At 36.5% G+C, this 18971-nt stretch overlaps 1 protein-coding gene across 4 annotated transcripts in view; it reads right to left on the bottom strand.

Annotated features, from left to right (window-relative positions):
* LOC132287084 (probable cyclic nucleotide-gated ion channel 20, chloroplastic) overlaps positions 1 to 9121 on the bottom strand; it is a 148288-nt gene extending 139167 nt beyond the window's left edge. For 2 of the 4 annotated variants that reach the window (XM_059789577.1, XM_059789580.1), the window contains exon 1: positions 8886 to 9117. The gene's annotated coding sequence lies outside the window, so the exon portion shown is untranslated. Of the gene's footprint in view, positions 1 to 8885 lie in introns of all 4 variants that reach the window. The other 2 variants (XM_059789579.1, XM_059789578.1) reach the window with 2 other exon arrangements.
* Between the last annotated feature and the right edge of the window lie 9850 nt (positions 9122 to 18971).

Raw genomic sequence — 18971 nt, 5'->3', positions numbered from 1 at the left:
TATTGTTGGATATATTGTAATATATATACATATACATATTATAGATGTGAGATACACACGATTAGAGCCCTGTTATATTCCAGAATATAACGGTTAGTTTAAAATTTTAATATCGCAACTATTCAGATTGTAGCCGTATTCAGATTGTAGCCGTAGAGTAAGAGTTACACCTAGTGACCATTGGTTTGAGTAACATTATACGGTTCCAAATTCTGTAATTCAATCCCTGTTAGCATATATGATAGCCACGATTTATGGAATGACTTACCATATTAGCAGAGATTTGATTATGTTATAGAATATGCCATAGAATATGCTTTAGAATATGCTGTAATTGTATTTAGATTTGATTTAGTTTCCTTTCTTATAATATGAGCATGTACTCTTTTTATTTATAAATACTAGAGTTATGAATGAGTGATTCATCTACACAATTCTCTCATTTTTCTTCTATATTGTATTTCTACTTCGTATCAAAGACAACACCTTTCCACACCTTTCAGCAGCCTCGCTACTTGTGTGACAACCACCTTAGGCTTTTTGTGATATCGTGTGACGTTACCTACACATGTTTTTCTGTGTTATTGTTTTGTGATCGAAAATAGGTATTTTTAAGTTTTACAATTTCTTTTTTACTCTTCTAGGGTTGGGTAAATTGGGATAGTTGATCTCTAACACCTAGAAGGGTTTGGGTAAAAAAATATTTTAGTCTACAGAGAGGTTCCGGATATTAAGAAGGAGGTTGTCTGGCTATATGTAAGCTAGCAGCGCTCCTTAAAAAAATTATGTATTTGTATTTTTCGGGAATGGTCTGAGGAGACATTGTTATTGTTTATGGTCAGAGGAGACCCTTTGATTTATTAACATAAGTTGTGGTGTTTTTGGAGTTTTTTATTGTCGTGTGACAGATTATGGCAGATTCAAGATCCTCAACTGTTAATTCTCTTAGCTCAAGTTCTGTGGGTAGTGGTGCCATTTTTCCCACCAACTCATCAGAAAATGCAAGACTTCAAATCACAATAGTGAAGTTGGATGGCTCCAACTATTTGATTTGGGCACAGTTTGCCAAGATGTTCATCGGTGGAAAAGAAAAGATTTGCTATATTACTAATTCTGAGAAAGAGCCATCTGACTTCAAGGCATATCCACAGTGGTTTGCAGATAACGTTATGGTTATGCCTTGGCTAGTCAATTCGATGCAACCAAACATAGTCGTTAGCCATATGTTTATGAAGACTGCTAAGCAAATTTGGGATTCAGCTCAACGCACTTATTCTCAAAGGCAGAATAATGCACGGATTTTCCAGTTGGGGCGAGATATCACCAGGATTTCTCAAGGTGACTTGACAGTTTCAGGTTACATCACCAAGCTTTATCCTATTTGGGAAGAGATGTCATATTATGATTCCTTCCACTCTTGGAAGGATCCAGATGATGCAGTTTTATATGCAGGGATTGTGGAGAAGAATCAAGTGTTTCAATATCTTGCCAAGTTGAACGACGAGTTTGAGTATACTCGTATTCATTTATTGGGCTTATCTTCATTCCCTACTCTTGAGAATGCATACTCCTATATGTTGTCAGATGAGAGCCGTCGGACTCATCCATTAAGTGTTGCTTCTGTTGATCGTTCTGCTATGGCAGTTCGGTTCCCAACCTTTCAGGAACTACACCATCCCAGTCAGTTCAAAACTCTACCATCCGTCCTCTAGGACGACAACGTGGACGGTGTGACCATTGCGGAAAAATTGGTCACATCAAATCTTTTTGTTATGCTCTACATGAACGCCCACCGCAACAGAAACAACAGCCTCGATCCTCTGCACATTCTGTTACACAACCAGTTTCGTTGTCAACTCGTGACAACTCTGCCTCTACATCTTCTGCCACAGTTACCTTAACTCAAGCTGATTTGGGCAAATTCAAACAATTCTTCAACCAAATGGAGACATCATCTCAGCCAACCTCCACTTATGCCCACTCGGGTACTATTGTGTTTGCACATAGCGTATCTACATCTTCGACACCATGGATCATTGATTCTGGTGCTTTAGACAATATGACTAGTATATCCTCATTCTTCAATCTTATAGCATCTGCTCTAGCCATCGCAAAGTACGCCTTGCGGATGGCTCTCCATCTTCCATTGTTGGGAAGGGTCACATATCAGTTACTCCTTCATTAACTTTGTTAGATACACTTTATGTTCTACAGTTGACTACAAATCTTATTTCTGTTAGTAGCGTTACCAAACAATTAAATTGTAGTGTAATGTTCTTTCCCTCCCATTGTAATTTTCAGGATCTGGTGTCGAAATGGACAATTGGCAGTGGGCGTGAAGTGGATGGTCCATACCTGTTGGATGCTCCTTTGTCACCTCAAGCACATCCAGCTTCATTTTCTAATTCTATTTCATCTAAGAAAGCACAGCTTATGCATTTAGGACATATTTCTTCGGTTATTTAAAACATTTATTTCCTTCCTTATTTTGTAACATGGCAGTGTCAGATTTATCCTGTGAGACATGTCACATAGCTAAACATGTTCATTCCAATTATCCTGCTAGTAGTAATAAATCTGTTTTAACACCTTTTGATCTTGTTTATTCAGATGTGTGTTTCGATATTTCATGTTGTTCATTAATGATCATAGTCATGTTACATGGGTTTATCTTGTGAAAACCAAAAATGAGGCGTACACCATTTTTAAAAATTTTATGACAATGGTTCAGACTCAATATGGTCGTACCATTAGAAAATTCAGATCTAACCAGGGTACGGAGTACACTTATGAGGAGGTACAACAGTTATGTACAGAATTTGGGATTGAGCATCAGATGGCTAATGTTAAAACCCTTCAACAGAATGGCCGTTCTAAGAGAAAGAATCGCCACATCCTTGACTTAGCCAGAGCAATCTGCATTGGCATGAATGTTCACCAGTCATTTTGGGGAGATGCAGTTCTTACAGCTATTTGCATCATTAATAGGACTCCTTCTAGGGTTCTTAACTTTGCAGCCTCACTCTCAATCTTACACCCCAATTCATCACTTTTTTTTATTCCTCCGCGAGTCTTCGGGTGTGTGTGCTTTGTTCAGCAGTTAGGGCAGACTCGTATAAAGCTTGACCCCAAGGCTTTGAAGTGTGTGTTTTAGGGTTATTCACACTCTCAAAAAGGTTACCATCCTCCCAGTCATCGGCGGTTTATATCCATGGATGTTTCTTTCTTTCAATATACACCATACTATAGTGGTTTAGTTGGTTCTCAAAGTAAATGGTTCCCATTTAATATAATTGATGATCACCTTCTTTTGTCTTTAACTCCTCTATCGTTACCTATTTCGTCTTCTATGATTCCTCCTCGTGATACCCCTCCAGTAGGGGGAATTATTCCTTTTTCACAAGCTTATAGTCGAAGACAACAGGTACAAGCTTCTACTCCCACGATCGACTGCCCTGTTCCTTCTGCACTAGCTCCGCCTTCTCAAGCTATTGTTTCGCTTGATGATCGCCCCATTGCTCTTCGAAAGGGTACACGTTCTTGTACATACCCTATTTATAATTTTGTTTCTGATTGTGCTCTCTCACCCTCCTATCGGAGTTTTCTTGTTTTTGTTGCCTCGGTTCCTCTTCCTCCTTCTAGTGTTGCAGATGCACTAGCACAACCTCAATAGCGTGATGCTATGACAAAAGAACTACAAGCACTTGAGAAAAATCAGACTTGGGACATGGTTCCGCTTCCTATTGGACGAAAGGTTGTGGGTTGTCGTTGGGTGTTTACAGTGAAGCATAATCCAGATGGGTTAGTTGCTCGTTACAAGGCCCGGTTGGTTGCCAAGGGTTATGCTCAGACTTATGGCATAGATTATCAGGAGACTTTTGCCCATGTTGCCAAAATGAATACCATTCGTGTATTATTTTCCGTTGCTACCAATCAATCTTGGCCTCTATTTCAGTTAGATGTCAAAAATGTCTTTCTCAATAGTGGAGGAGGTGTACATGGTCCTCCTCGGGGCTTTCGTTCTCCTGCTCATTCTAGAATGGTCTGTCGTCTTCATCGTTCTCTGTATGGCCGCAAGCACTCTCCTCAAGCTTAGTCTGATTGCTTTGGCACTGCCATGCTCAAGTTTGGTTTCCATCATAGTGCAGCTAATCATACCTTGTTTTTACATCATTCAGGTGGTAAGATAGTTGCTCTCATTGTGTATGTCGATGCTATTGTTCTTACAGGAGATGATATTACCGGAATTGTTGAGGTTAAGAGCTATCTTGGCCGTCAGTTTGAGATTAAGGATCTAAGTCCCCTACGGTACTTCTTAGGCATTAAGTTGGCTCGCTCCAAGGCTAGTATTTTCATCTCTCAACACAAGTATGTTCTTGACTTGCTTTCTACTTCTAGTCAACTTGGCGCTCGTCCTGCTGATACTTCGATTGAATAGAATCATCAGTTGTCTGATTCTGAGGGGGAGTTGTTGTCAGATGTTGGTCAGTATCAACGACCTGTAGGGAAGCTCATCTATTTATCCATGACTCGACCTGACATTCTTCATCGTTCTCTGTATGGCCGCAAGCACTCTCCTCGAGCTTAGTCTGATTGCTTAGGCACTGCCATGCTCAAGTTTGGTTTCCATCATAGCGCAGCTAATCATACCTTGTTTTTACATCATTCAGGTGGTAAGATAGTTGCTCTCATTGTGTATGTCGATGCTATTGTTCTTACAGGAGATGATATTACCGGAATTGTTGAGGTTAAGAGCTATCTTGGCCGTCAGTTTGAGATTAAGGATCTTGGTCCCCTACAGTACTTCTTGGGCATTAAGGTGGCTCGCTCCAAGGCTAGCATTTTCATCTCAACACAAGTATGTTCTTGACTTGCTTTCTACTTCTAGTCAACTTGGCGCTCGTCCTGCTGATACTTCGATTGAATAGAATCATCAGTTGTCTGATTCTGAGGGGGAGTTGTTGTCAGATGTTGGTCAATATCAACGACCTGTAGGGAAGCTCATCTATTTATCCATGACTCGACCTGACATTGCTTATGACGTAAGCGTCGTAAGTCAATTCATGCACTCTCCTCGTACCCCTCACCTTAATGCAGCTATTCAAATCCTTCGCTACTTAAAAGGGTGTCCGGGCCGTGGTATTTTGTTAGTCGATCATGGTCACTTACGTGTTGAGGCTTAGACAGATGCTGATTATGTAGGATTAGTTTCAGATAGGAGGTCAACTTCAGGTTATTGTTCCACTATGAAGTAGAATGTTGTCTCTCGATCTAATGCAGAGGCAAAGTATAGGGCTTTGGCTCTTAGGGTATGTGAGTTGATATGGCTGAAAACCTTGATGACAAACTTGTACCTTCCAATGTCACTTCCATTCTCACTCTATTGCGACAACAAGTCTGCCATAAGCATAGCAGTAAATCCCGTCCAACATGAAAAGACTAAGCATATAAAGGTGGACCGTCACTTCATTCAAGAGAAGATCATCTCTGGTCAAATTTACACTCCATTTGTCACAAGTTCTCAGCAGCTTGAAGACATTCTTACAAAGGGCGTCAACAAGATTGTGTTTAAGAAAACATTATCCAACTTGGGCGTTTCAGATATCCACGCACCAACTTGAGAGAGAGTGTTAGCATATATGATAACCACAATTTATGGAATGACTTACCATATTAGCAAAGATTTGATTATGTTAAAGAATATGCCATAAAATATGCTATGATTTGATTTAGATTTGATTTAGTTTCCTTTCTTCTAATATAAGCATGTGCTCTTTTTATCTATAAATACTAGAGCTGTAAATGAGTGATTCATCTCATTTTAAGCTTTTACACAATGCTTTCATTTTTCTTCTATATTGTATTTCTACTATCCCCGTGTTTTGTTCTCTCCTTCCTATCCAGACATCATTATAATAGTTTCAACGAGTGCTTGAGGAATTCCTTCAGGATTGCTAACTATAGGAATTTAGATTTTGTGTATCAGCGGAGAGTTTTGCTGCAGAACCCGATAGCAAACTCAATTGAGTGGGGTCAAATAACACTTTAAGGAAAATGAATACATGCCTTAAAGATGATTAATTTTGGGTGATCTGCAAGTTTCAGAGGTCGGCATTTATTTTGGGTCATCTTGAACTTTCAGAATTCTAGTCATCTCCCACAACATTAAAGTTCTAGAAATTGACATTGGTTTTGGGTAATTTTGCCTTAACAGGTACACTTTGAATCAAGATGTATGATGGCATAGTGAGAACATTGACTGACATCAGGCATGTACCGAAAATGGAGAAGAATTTGATTTCCCTGGGTACGCTAGATTCCATTGGGTGTAGTTACAAAGCTGAAGGTGGAGTCATTCGGGTTTCAAGGGTGCTCTTGTTGTGATGAAAGGACTGAAGTAGCAAGATTTATAAGCATTGCATGATAGCACAGTCATGGGTTCAATAGAAGTATCGTCCTCAAATTGATTCAGATATTATCAGATTGTGACATATGCGGCTTGGGCATTTGAGTGAGAGGGGAATGGATGTTCTAAGTAAGTAGGTTCTACTTGGTGGTTAGAAAACCGGGCATATGGGACACATACACGACAAAGAACGGAATTTGAGATACACTAAATTTAAAATTATAGGATATGGATATGGCAAGGTCAAGTCTCAAGATAATAGATATGAATGCATATGTTTTATGTATATAGATGTGTATAAAAAAATAATAATAATAAAAAAATAAAAATAATAAATTAGATGTGTATAAAAATTAAATATATATGTCTATGTATGATTTAAAAATGATAATCTTTTGTCGTGTTACAAATATTATGACTAACAACGGCAGAGCCACATGGTATTCAGTAGGGCCAGCTTCCCCCGCATTTTTTTTATTTATCAATTTATATTTTTCTCTAATTGTAAATATGACCACACTCAAAATTGAAAGAAAAAAAATATATTGTTTAGGCTTAAAGTCCAAAATGAAAAAATCATCAGTTTTTCTCATCTTAATACGTTCAGTTTTTGGTAGATTAAGTTCTTAGGGTTAAAATTTTTCTCCTCCTCTTTTACTATTCTTTTTTCTACTCAAGTTAGGGATAAAGCTTTGTCTCTCTACTTTTTATTTTCTCTATACTATTTTATTTTTGTACTACTAAAAGAATCTATTCATTTCCAGATCTATTAGTTGTATTACTTTTCAATCTAGTTTTGGGGTTGATAGATTGAGTTTAATATCTAGATTTTTATTTATTTATCTCTCATTTTGGACTTTGATAATTTGTGTAATAGTAGTATAATTTATTCTATATAAACCATTTTTCTTGAAATCCGACTAACTCGCAATTACAATGAAAAATTTATAATGTAGCCTGAAACAATCATTCCAAAAATCTTCAACTGGATGATGATTAACACTAACTGCATACATTATAAATACTTGAGTTCTTGTAACCCAATGAGCCACAACCTGAATGACATGTTTCACAAATTTAATGCCACATCTCACAAATGGAATGTTTTAAGTGTGTCCTTATAAATGCATAAACTTCAAAATCTTATGACCTAGTGATCTATTATCGGCTTTAAAAACAGTAAATTATCTCATTCAACCAATTATTGTCACTTGGTTATATATATTAAGAAAGACATACATTATAGGAAGAGGTCAGGCCCGGCACTTGTTCCCATAGGAGAGTTAAGGGACCAGAGTATGGGAAGGAACATGCTCTTGGCAGGGTTTTTATCGTATGAGCCCTCGCGAGTGCTGGCCTTGCGTGCAAAAACCCCTTTATAACGAGTTCATGTGTGAGTTTCAATCAATTCGTGCAAACACTACCAAAAGTCTTATTTGTATCCATTTTACCCTACCAACATCAACGGTGGAACAAATACTAGGGGTCCGTTTGGTAAGTTTTTTGTTTTTGCATTTTTGTTTTAACCCGAAACAAAAACAAGTGTTTTGTTGTATGGTGTTTTGAATAGTAATTTTGAAGCATGTTTGGTAACGTCCATTTGTTGTAAGATTTTTGGAAGCAATAAACATAAAATATGTTTGGTAAAAAAGTGTTGCAAGTTTGAAAAATATAATGGTTAGTTTAAAAATGTCATTTAAGAGTTTTTCAAAAAAAAAATTACAATTCTTTGTTATAGTACCCGGTGCTACAGTGCTGAAACATGTAAAAACACCAAACCACACAAAACATTTTTACCAAATGTGTTTTATCCATTGTTCACTGCTACAACTACAGTACTCAACAAAAACAAAAAGCCTACCAAACAAGCCCCGGTTAATGCCCTATCCAACTAATTTGGACAGAACTCCAACAGTTAGCTCTATGTAGAAATTGTGGTTAAATACATAACAAATTGAGAAAATTAAGTTTTAAACAAAACAAAAAAAGAGTAAAATTCATGGTTAAATGAGCACTATGAAGAGAGTACTGACCCTAACGTTTCCTGAATCAATTCTTAAGGTGTCACATATTGATTATGAAATATAAAATGTTTCAAATAAGTCCTCAACATAATTTTCGACCTTAAGGTATATATGAATGACATATAGTCGTTTTGCCCCTCAAAATTGCTCTGTTTGTTACTAATTGTAATGGCTTCAATTGTGAGCTATAAGACTGCTTACACATTACTCCACCTGTGATCATATCTTAAGTACTACAGAATACTCGTACTAAACATTGAGCTGGAACGAATTACAACTGTTGAGAGAGAGTGAAGAGTTTTTTTCTTGGGCATAGCAGAGAAAACGAAAAGATAAAAGGGAAAATTTTATTATTATTTAAAAAATAAAAAAAGTGTTACATGAAGGAAATTATTATAGAGATATATATATATATATGTATATATATATTAAGAGAAGTGAAAAAATAAACAAACCTGTTTTGAGCAGAATTCCCACGCTTACGACTGCTGAAACTCTATGTTTCCGCACCAATTGAGAGGGACTTCCTTGAACAGCAGAGAAATGAAATGAGTGATTATCAATGCAATGAGAAGAGTCGACTACTGAAAGCTCCCAAATTTACTTATGGAGACTTCAAACCATGAAGTAGATGGACGAAGACTTGGGCGCTGACCCAACGCAATCAATACATATATGCGTGTGTGTGTGTGTGTGGAGAGAGAGAGAGAGAGAGAGAGAGAGGGGGGGGAGCAAAAGCGACCTCCTTCCGTTTGTTTTGGTGTGGCAAATTATTATTTTTTAATTTTTTATTTTTAATTGCCTAGCGTTACTTGTAGGGGTGCAACTTGGGCTTATCCAACCCAGCCCAACCCCAACTCAATCTCAATTCGAATCGGGTTGGGTTGATCCAACCCGAATTACACCAAATATAGGTTGAGTTATAATTCGGACCAAATATATTCGGACAGGTCGGGTCAGGATTCACGGGTTGATATATATATTTTTTATTTTTTTTATTTTTTATTTATATATATATATATATAACAACGTCTAGTCTAGACTATTAGGTTTCTAATACCTAAATTCATTAGAATTGTTGAAACTTCGGATTAAACATTCTTAGAAGTCCTTAACCATGGTTAAAACTTAGTAATTAATCACCAATCAAGTTAACCCAACCATGGTTTACGTCTCATTGCATTAACCCACACGGTCAAACTTGTAAGGGTTGACCTCACCTTTAATTGCTTCGTAAATAATAACCACGACTAGTGTTGGGTTTGGCATTTGGGCATATCCCTCTCTGCTACTTCCGCCTCTCTCTCTCTCTCTCTCTCTAAAACTCTCTTTCTCTCTCTGTATATATCTTCTAGTATATCTCTCTCCGTCGATCTGTCGTTTCTGATCAATATAGAGTACCGTACCTTATAAATCAAGGTTGTCTCCGCAAAAGACCTCAAGAAAGTCAACTTTATCACCAAGATGGACGTGTACGTCGTCGTTTCAATCGCCGGCGACCACAGCACCAAGCTAAAAACCATCGTCGACAAAGACGGCGACGACAACCCCACCTGGAACTTCCCCGTGAAATTCACCATAGACGAGTCGGCTGCCCAACAGAACCGCCTAACCCTCGTCTTCAACCTCCGTTGTGAGCGTACCCTTGGCGACAAAGACGTCGGAGAAGTGACCGTTCCGGTCAAAGAGCTCCTCAACCGCCTGACCCTCGTCTTCCTCGTGGATTTTTTTTTTTTTTTTTTAATGAAATGTTTAATTTGGGCTTTCGGGTTGGGTTCGGGTTGAAACCAACCCAAACCGAATAAGGTTGGGTTTTGAAAAAACTCAACCCGACTTAAACCCGAATTATGAATTTATATGTCCAGATTTTAAAATTTATGGGTTGGACTCGGGTTAGGCTGGGCTAGCCCGCCCAAGTTGCACTCCTAGTTACTTGAGGCAGGGCTTACGGACGGAATACCCGATTAAAACAGAATAAAACTACCATGGGTCCATGAGTTCCACGTCATCATAATTGTTGTCAGTAGTTTCTCTTTTTTCATTACATTGTGTACAAATATTGAAAATTTTGTACAACTCTTCGAAAGAAAATTATATAAAAATTATGTTGGGGAATATTTTTATCAAGATTAATTTGTACTGTAATAAGTAAAATAATAAGTCAAAATTTTATATTTTTCTTATTTTGACCATATTTCATCAAATTAAGCTGCCATTTGGACTTAGCTAGTATAGTTTTATTAGTTAACATCATAAAATAATGTCTATATTATTTTAAAAGGTCACATAATATAATCCCCTATACTAATAAATAACTCCAGAATTAACAAAATAGATCATTTTATCTCAATTTCCTTACAAAATAATTAACTGGTATGTGAAATGACAAAACTGACATCCATGATTAAATCATAAAACTTCTTATACTATTCAAAATAAGCCATATAACCCATATACTTAAGAAAAATATCTAAAAACTTCATTACTTTCTAAAAATCCAACTTCATTACTTTTAAAAATCCATCATATCACGTCAAATCTTTTTGTTTCCGTCAAATAGCAACTGGACACTAGCATGTACCTATCATGTGCTAACTTTTAAAATAATATATGACCAAGAAGCCCTTTTAACCACTTAATAACCAAGATGTCCTTTTAAACCCCAAATTGTAATGTTCTGGATTTTTTCAGATTTTTCGTTATTTTATTTATTTTTCGTGCATTATTTTGTAACAACCCGAACCTAGGGTCCGAATCGCAAACCTAGTCCTTACCCGAACCCGAGGTCATGCAAGGCTATTATGGTCATTTCCCATTAAATTAATACTTTACAGCCCAACAAGGGCAAAATGGTTATTTAAATATAATTATGATGGTTAAGACCCAAATGGGTAAAACGGTTATTTTCTAAGGTCATCCAATGATTATGATAAAGTCCGGGGGTAATAGGGTCATTCCCGTGGTTAAAGTATAATTAATGTATTTTATTGGGCCATATAATAAATACTCACAACTTTAAATGGGTGATAAAGAATAAATAGGAAAACTAAATAAAAGCGTAAAACAGGAACCGATACATTACACGTCGACTGGTTTGACACAATCGGTCGATGTGTGAGTAATTCACGTCGACCTATTTGGGTCATCCACAGTGAAAATGCTCACTGCCCAAAACAATAAAAGATACCGGCACGTTGACTGGTTCTCGCCAGTCACGTATTTATCCAACTTCCTTTTAGCCAGACAATTCCACTCACCACCAAATTCACAATCACTAAAACCACCACCAATACACTATTAAAGTGTCACTGAAATTCTATTGTACGTATATGTATGTGTGTGTGTGTGTGTGTGTGTGTGTGTATATATATACAAACACTCACGTTAAAATATCCCAAATAAAACAAAACCACGTTAACATGCTTATATACCCAAATAGAATTATTGTGAATATTATTACAACATTAGAACAATACTTCGTAAAAATTACAATATAGAGATTTAATACCATCGCTACCAATTACATCCCCAAATAATAAAATTTACATTTTCATTAGAATGAATAAAATTACAACATTATTGAACTCAAAATACTACAAATAATGGGAACTATAATGACGTCAAATGTCACTTCCTAAATGGCCCACAATGGTTAAGATGAATTGTCCACTCCGCCTTTTCCGAGTCCAGAAAAAATGATAATGATGAGGTTAGTACAACGGCTCAGTAGGAAGTGCCTAAAACGCACTCCTTAATGACCCCATGAATCCAAACAAAGAATAGCGCATAAAGAGAGGGATCATATTCGTTTGGGAAATTAAAATTAATCAATATACTCATTGCTGTCTTCCCGAGCGTGTGCACAAAATAATGCACAAAACTTTGAGTTTGGAAATTAGTGTTAAGTGGGCACCATAATTTAAATTTATAAACCGCTTAACACCTATACTATGTAGTATGAGTGAGAAGGGATCGTCCCAAGGGATTGAGGGTCGTACTAGGTTGAGGAATCAAGATTAGGGTTAGTAGGTCGAGTGATCAAAATGGTGGTTGGTTGGTTGAATTAAACTAGATGCAAATTAAACTAAAGTAAACAATAATGCAATAAGGAGAATAAAAGAGAAAGAGAGATCTTGGGGTTTAGAGATCACCACTAAGCATAGCTTTTCTACACCTTTAATGAATGATTGATGAGGGGAAGAACATGTATTGCAACAAAATGTGTGTGTGTGGTTGTTTCAACATGCATGGATGACAAATTAAGCATATATTGTCTAAACAACATGATGGATAGCATAACATATCAAATTAAGCCATTAATCATTTCTTTAAGCTCACAATCCAAACACATCACAAGGTTAGAAATATATGTTACTTGCTTTCATAAGTATGGAATATCAACAAGAAGCATGGATTGTCCTTCTATTTAACAACTACACTACAACTAAGCTAATGACATGCAATTAAACAAATTAAACTAAGGGAGACGTAAAATCCATCAAGAAATGAGTATGAACCATCAAATAAACCACAAGAACATGCCATTAAACACTATGTCTTGACAATCTCTGGATCTATAGCATCAATACACATAGACATGCATCAATAACACAATAAATAGAGACAAACACATGAACATCTATTATAGCATACATAGACATATGGATAGAATGAAATGATCAATTGGAAACATTAAACCACATAAATCATTGAATAAACAAGATCTATATATATATAAGTGTCAAGACATGAATGACAATACAAATCCCCTCAAAAATACATAAATGAAGAAGTAGAAAGCATGCTTAGGGCTAACTCTAGCCCCAAGAGGATGTCTAGCCACTCATGGATGATGTCCTTCAACCCTCAAGGGCAAGCTCCATGGAAGAAATCTGCTCCTTGGTTGATGAAGAGTCTCCAATGGTGTCTCTAGCCTCCTCCTCTCCTTTTCCTTCTTCACTAAAAGTGGCTCATATTCCTTATATAGGTAGGTCAAAAATCATCCCAAATGAGCTGGGGTCGTACACCAATAATCCTCTAATGATTGGATATGAGACAACTGTTAATGAGCTGGAATTTGGATTTTTCTCAGGATTTGGGAAGTTCGATCGATCGAACTTGAGGTGAAATCGATCGAACATGGCTGAGATCTATCGAATTGAAGTTGGATCGATCCTCAATGGCGGCGCCTTTTTGGATAAAAACAAATCTGAGATATTTTGAAGATATTTTTGAGAAAAAGGACAAAAGTGGTTGCTAGGGTGGTATAGCTGGATAAGATCTGGCATGTGGATAAGGACAAGAAAGTTCAATCAATTAGAGAATGATGTTGGATCGATCGAACTTGTGGGATCTCTGAAGGTGACATCATGGCCTGGATCTATCTTGGAGTGCTGAGATCGATGAAAATTGGATTGATCGAACTTTTCTTAAGATCGATCGAAGTTGCTAAAATTCCACCATTTGCTTCCTTTTGCTCTACTTTACTCATTTATTTGATTCATCCCAGAATTACTTCAATTACGCTCTTATTTGGCTGAGTTAGCTTATTTTGGGGATAAGTACCTGAAAATGGAAATAACATGAAATCAATACAAAACGAGAAAATAAGATAGATAAAGGTTCTAGAATACTTAAGCTTAAGGGGTTTAAATACGCACTTTTCTGCGCTCATCACTCATCCACATACAATCCAAGCGCAACAAGTCCAATGCTATGCAATGCCCATGAAATGAGATGTCACTACCCATTTCCAAAACCTTTACCCAAAGTAAATTACTTTCCTTTCCAAGAAATCAATTCCCCTCTTTCTTACCTAATGCCAATGCATAAACACAACATGCCTCATGATGCCATGAAAATTCACACTTTACAACCTCAATTATATAGCATGCTTTGAGGAGAAATATATATGACAATTTTTCAATCAATCAAACATTAAACATGGCATTTTAAACAAAAAGCTCATAGCACAACACACATTAAATACACATCTTCACAATTCACATAACCATGGCATTCAACACATTTCACCACATATGACATAGATGTTATGCTTTACAAATCATAACTTTAGTATATTATGACACCAAATAAGAGATTAACTCACGAAAACCCAAGGAATCACGGTTTAGAAACCCTTACCTCAACAAATCTAGCCAAAGCTCCTAAAAGCCCCAAAACTCAAGATCCCAATGTGCCTTTAATTCGAACTTTGCTTCGATCAAATCAAAGCTCTCATCAAACTCTACAACTTTGCCTTTAATAGCAAAGATCAACTCCCACTAGAAATGAATAAATCTAGGCTTGAAAGTAGAGATTTTTAAAGAGAGAAGGTGACACTCGACAGAACAAGAAGGAAAATGCAGAATTTGGATGCCTTTTGTCTATATAACATAAGTCTTGGTCAATGGGTGGGTCCATATGACAAAAAAAAAAAATATTTTTTGTCCCTTTATCAATATATATATGTGTATATATATACATACATGCTACAATTACACTTCTAAGCACCTACCCACATAAATGTATGTAATGACCCGGATTTTCACGGAAATTTTTTTTCCGTTGTCTTTCCTTTCTGAGTTCAGTTCCTCGTCGCTTAGTGTCATCTCGAGTGCTCTGAAGTGATTTTCGAGACTCTTTTCTGTGGATTGACAACTTCCTTTGAGGACTGAGTCGTTTTCACATTTTTCGTTTTTCAACACTATTCACTTTTTATCTTTTTCCCTATTTCGTCCTTTTCCCTATTTTGTCTTTTCCCCGTTTGATACTTTGTTGGCATAACCACACATCTTGTGTTTGAAGTTGGTTTTTGACTTCATGTATCTCCATCTTGAGTGGTTTCCACGAAATACGTATCTTTAATTTTGCAAAAAAGTACTCTGGTTGCTCTCGGTGTCCATAGGGGCATGGATGCAAAATTCTTTGAAATTATTTTCTTTTTTTGGGGTATTTTTCGTAAATATCTTTTGAAGATACTTTATTTTAGGGTTTTTAGGAAAATATTTTTGGAAGATATTTTCATTCTGGACCATTAGTGTAGTTTTCACTTTTTGGAGGGGCCATTGTGCAATTAATGAAAGTTATTGCAAAATGTCTTGTTTTGATCCTGGATCCTCATACGGGATTCATTTTCACATTTCGTCAAGTTGTGTACTCTTGAAATTTCCTCCTGGTTGATGTTTTCCAGTTTTAGGATTTCTGGCCCCAGTTTGTGCTAAACTTGTTTGGGGCATAACTTTCTGCTCGGGACTCAGTTTTTGACGCCGTTTCTTCTGTTATTCATATTTTCTCATTTTGAATCTTTTTTGTTCATAGAGTTTTATCATTTGAGTGCATCTGCTCAAATTTCACTTTTTCAGACCCGGCAAGGCCCGTTCGGGGCACTTTTTGAGATTTCTATAAATGGGGGGTGAGATATTTTATTTTTTCATCTTCCCCACTCTCTTGCACGACCTGAAGCTTCCATGGCAGCCCAAGGGAGGCTGCCACCTTCTCTCTCCTCTTTTGAGCTTCATTCCTTCGTCAGAACATAGAAGGCCTTTGCATTTAGTGTTCGTATTGACTACACGCTTCTTTCACCCATATTAGAACCCATTTCTAACCATTCTTTGAGTTTGGATTTGAAGTCAAGTTGTAATTTTGATGGGGCTTCTTTGGGGGTTATGTGCACGGTGTAGTCCCCGATAAAACCTAGAAGTTTCGTCAGATTCGGAGCGGTTTCCATTTGGTGGCTTTTGAGATTTTCATCTCAAATTGAGGTAGGGGATGCTCTAGGCTTTTGTGTTTGTTGTATTGAGTGTTTAGCGTGAATATACAACTTAATTGCATGCCTTGTATCGATTTTAGAAAATTAGTATTAATTATTGCTTTGTATGAAATTTAATTCACAAGGATGTGTATAACTTAGAATGGAATTGTGGCATGCTAGAAAATCATGTTTTAATATGTTTGTTAACATATATTAAATTGTGATTAATTGAATAAGAATTGCATATTTTATTTAAGATTTATCTTTTGTGAAAGATTAAATCCCATGGCCGTACCTAGCATAAAATTGACTTGTGATATGGTTTTAAATTATGTCTTGGCATGTTGTTTAACATACCTTAATTTGAGAGCATTTGGACAAGTATGAAAATCTAGAGATTTTAATTAAAATGATTAATTAAAATCTAATTAAGGGTTCCATTGGCCTAATTAAGTGTTTAACTTGATATTTGTGATAACTATGACTTATGTTCTAGCATATGTTAATTTGGAACCATTTGATGTTGTTTTAGAAGTTAGGGATTTGATTATTATGATTTAATTAAATTCCACTTTATTGTTCTTATGGCCTAATGGAGTTTTGATGTGGTGTATGTAATGACCATGTTATATTGTTTATCATGTATTAATTGGAAGTCATTTGATTGAGATTTGAAACCTAGGGAATTTAATTAGTTTATTGATTAAATTCCGTTTCTATTGTATTATTGATTAACTCATGTATTTGACATTGATAGTATGTTTAAAGCATGACTTTTGACTTATAATGGATTTATGAGTTATGTTTCAATATTGGATTATATTGTTATAACGTGTAACGAATCGCGCTCTGAAGATTCGACATTGTCATCCTATAGTAGTTGTGGATTTAGAGCATGTGTTATGTGGTTTTAGCTTACTTGTGCATGAAGGTAGTTTCGTGTACTATTTAATACGTATATAAGTTGTAAACTTATCTATTTATTTTGGAACCACTTGGGACATTGCATGATGGCTAGGGTTTGGCTCTAGTACGGGGACAAGAGTCCTCTAAGTCAAAAGTTCGCGCGTTGGGTAGGCTGCCTTGAGGTTAGTAGCTCTAAATTAGCCCAGAAAAGTTCGCGCGTTGGGTAGGCTACCTAGGGGTTAGTACCTCCAAATTAGCCCTGTATCGGTCTCATCTGACTGATGTCCAAGTCTTTCACTATTTGTTTTCGCATTCAATTCCAAGTTATCAATCATGGTTATATTGTGACTGTGGTTTTGGCTATTGGCGATTTGATATTGTTAAGTACATCCATACTAAATTGCTATATTTAGTTGATTTAGCATTTAGATTTCAAGTTGATAACTTTGAGAATCTATATCTAGTTGCTTTGTGTAAGCATATTTCTATCTAGTTGTTTTGTGTAAGCATATTTCTAACTAGTTGCTTTGTGTAAGCATGTTATATCTTGTTGCTATGTGTAGCATGCTCTTGTGTTGTTGAAATTGCATAAAGGATGTGTTTTATGCTAGAAATGATCTTAGGTAGCTAGGATGCTCCCTGAGTCTCACCTTTGACATAGACGTTAGGTGAAATGAACCACAATGATTAAATCATGTACACTTGTAAAACGTAGGTCGATGCATGCTCATTTCCTACGAGTAGCTTTATGTTACTCCCCCCTACGATACTGGGGCATATTTCAGGTACAGGATACAAGATTGGAGATTGAAATTGCTTGGGTGATTTGCTGAGTTGAGCTTCTTTAGAAGCATTCTTGTTCACATGCAAGTGTTAGCATGTTCATGATTTGTCTATGAAATGTAATTTTTCTAACTTGGAGGTTTGACATGTCAAATGTTGTAAATGTATTGTAATGAGGCCATAGGCCATTGTAGCACATCTATTTTATTATATTACATACACTTGCATGCTCACTTTGGCAAACAATACATTCCTTGATGAAATAAAAACTCTAAGTAGCATTTTTAGGGAGTTTTATCCTATTCTGTTCTAGGGGCATTTTGGATATTTCACAATGCGTTTTTTTCAGTTTTCCTACCGAGTTACATAGAAAACTCAATTTTGAGGGGGGTTTCTTCTTTGTGTTTTTCCAGAAAATATCATCTTGGCCCTCAAAAATCAATATTTTTCCGAAAAATCCTTGTTGCCAGGTTTTGCAATTTTTTAGTACAAATGTAGTTGGTACTATTCATCGACTTTTTTTTGAAAATCGTCACGACCGATCCGAAAATTCCGGAGGTCTTGTGGGTGCATTTTAAGATTGCTTTTTTAATTTAGGAAATTTAAAAACCTCCCGAAGCCCTATTTCCAAAACTTGGGCAGTAGCTCGGATTAGTTTTTTTCCTCTTGACTTGATTTTCTTGGGGGCATTCTGGGTATTTTACAATGCATTTTTTTTGTTTCCGTCCAATGTTAGGGTAGGAAACTTTATTTTAGGGGGGGTTTCTTCTTTGAGTTTTTTCCAAAAAAGTCCGTTTAGATGCCCGTTTTTACTCTCAGTTGCAGCAGTGGTGGGTTGTCCTCGTCGGGTTGTCCTCGTCGGGTCGCCACGACATCATTTTTGTTTTTGACCTTTCTCCCCCGTCCAGACTCCAAATTGAGTAAACTTTTTTTTTAACTTGACTAGTTTGTCATTGTTTTTCCAGCGGTGTGCTTGATAGCACCTGAATCCGCTTTTTGCGAAATGACCATTTTGCCCATAGGTTCTTTTTGTCCGTTTTTGAAACGACACTTCTGCATTTGTTTCCTTTGGGTTCCGTGACCTCATTGAGGGTCACAT

The sequence above is a fragment of the Cornus florida genome, unplaced genomic scaffold, assembly GCF_030987335.1.
Source record: "Cornus florida cultivar Cherokee Brave unplaced genomic scaffold, ASM3098733v1 CherokeeBrave_3.0.0_Hap2_Chr11, whole genome shotgun sequence".
NCBI lineage: Eukaryota > Viridiplantae > Streptophyta > Magnoliopsida > Cornales > Cornaceae > Cornus > Cornus florida.
Note: the sequence above shows the minus strand (reverse complement) of the source record. Positions and strands in the feature narration are given on the sequence as shown.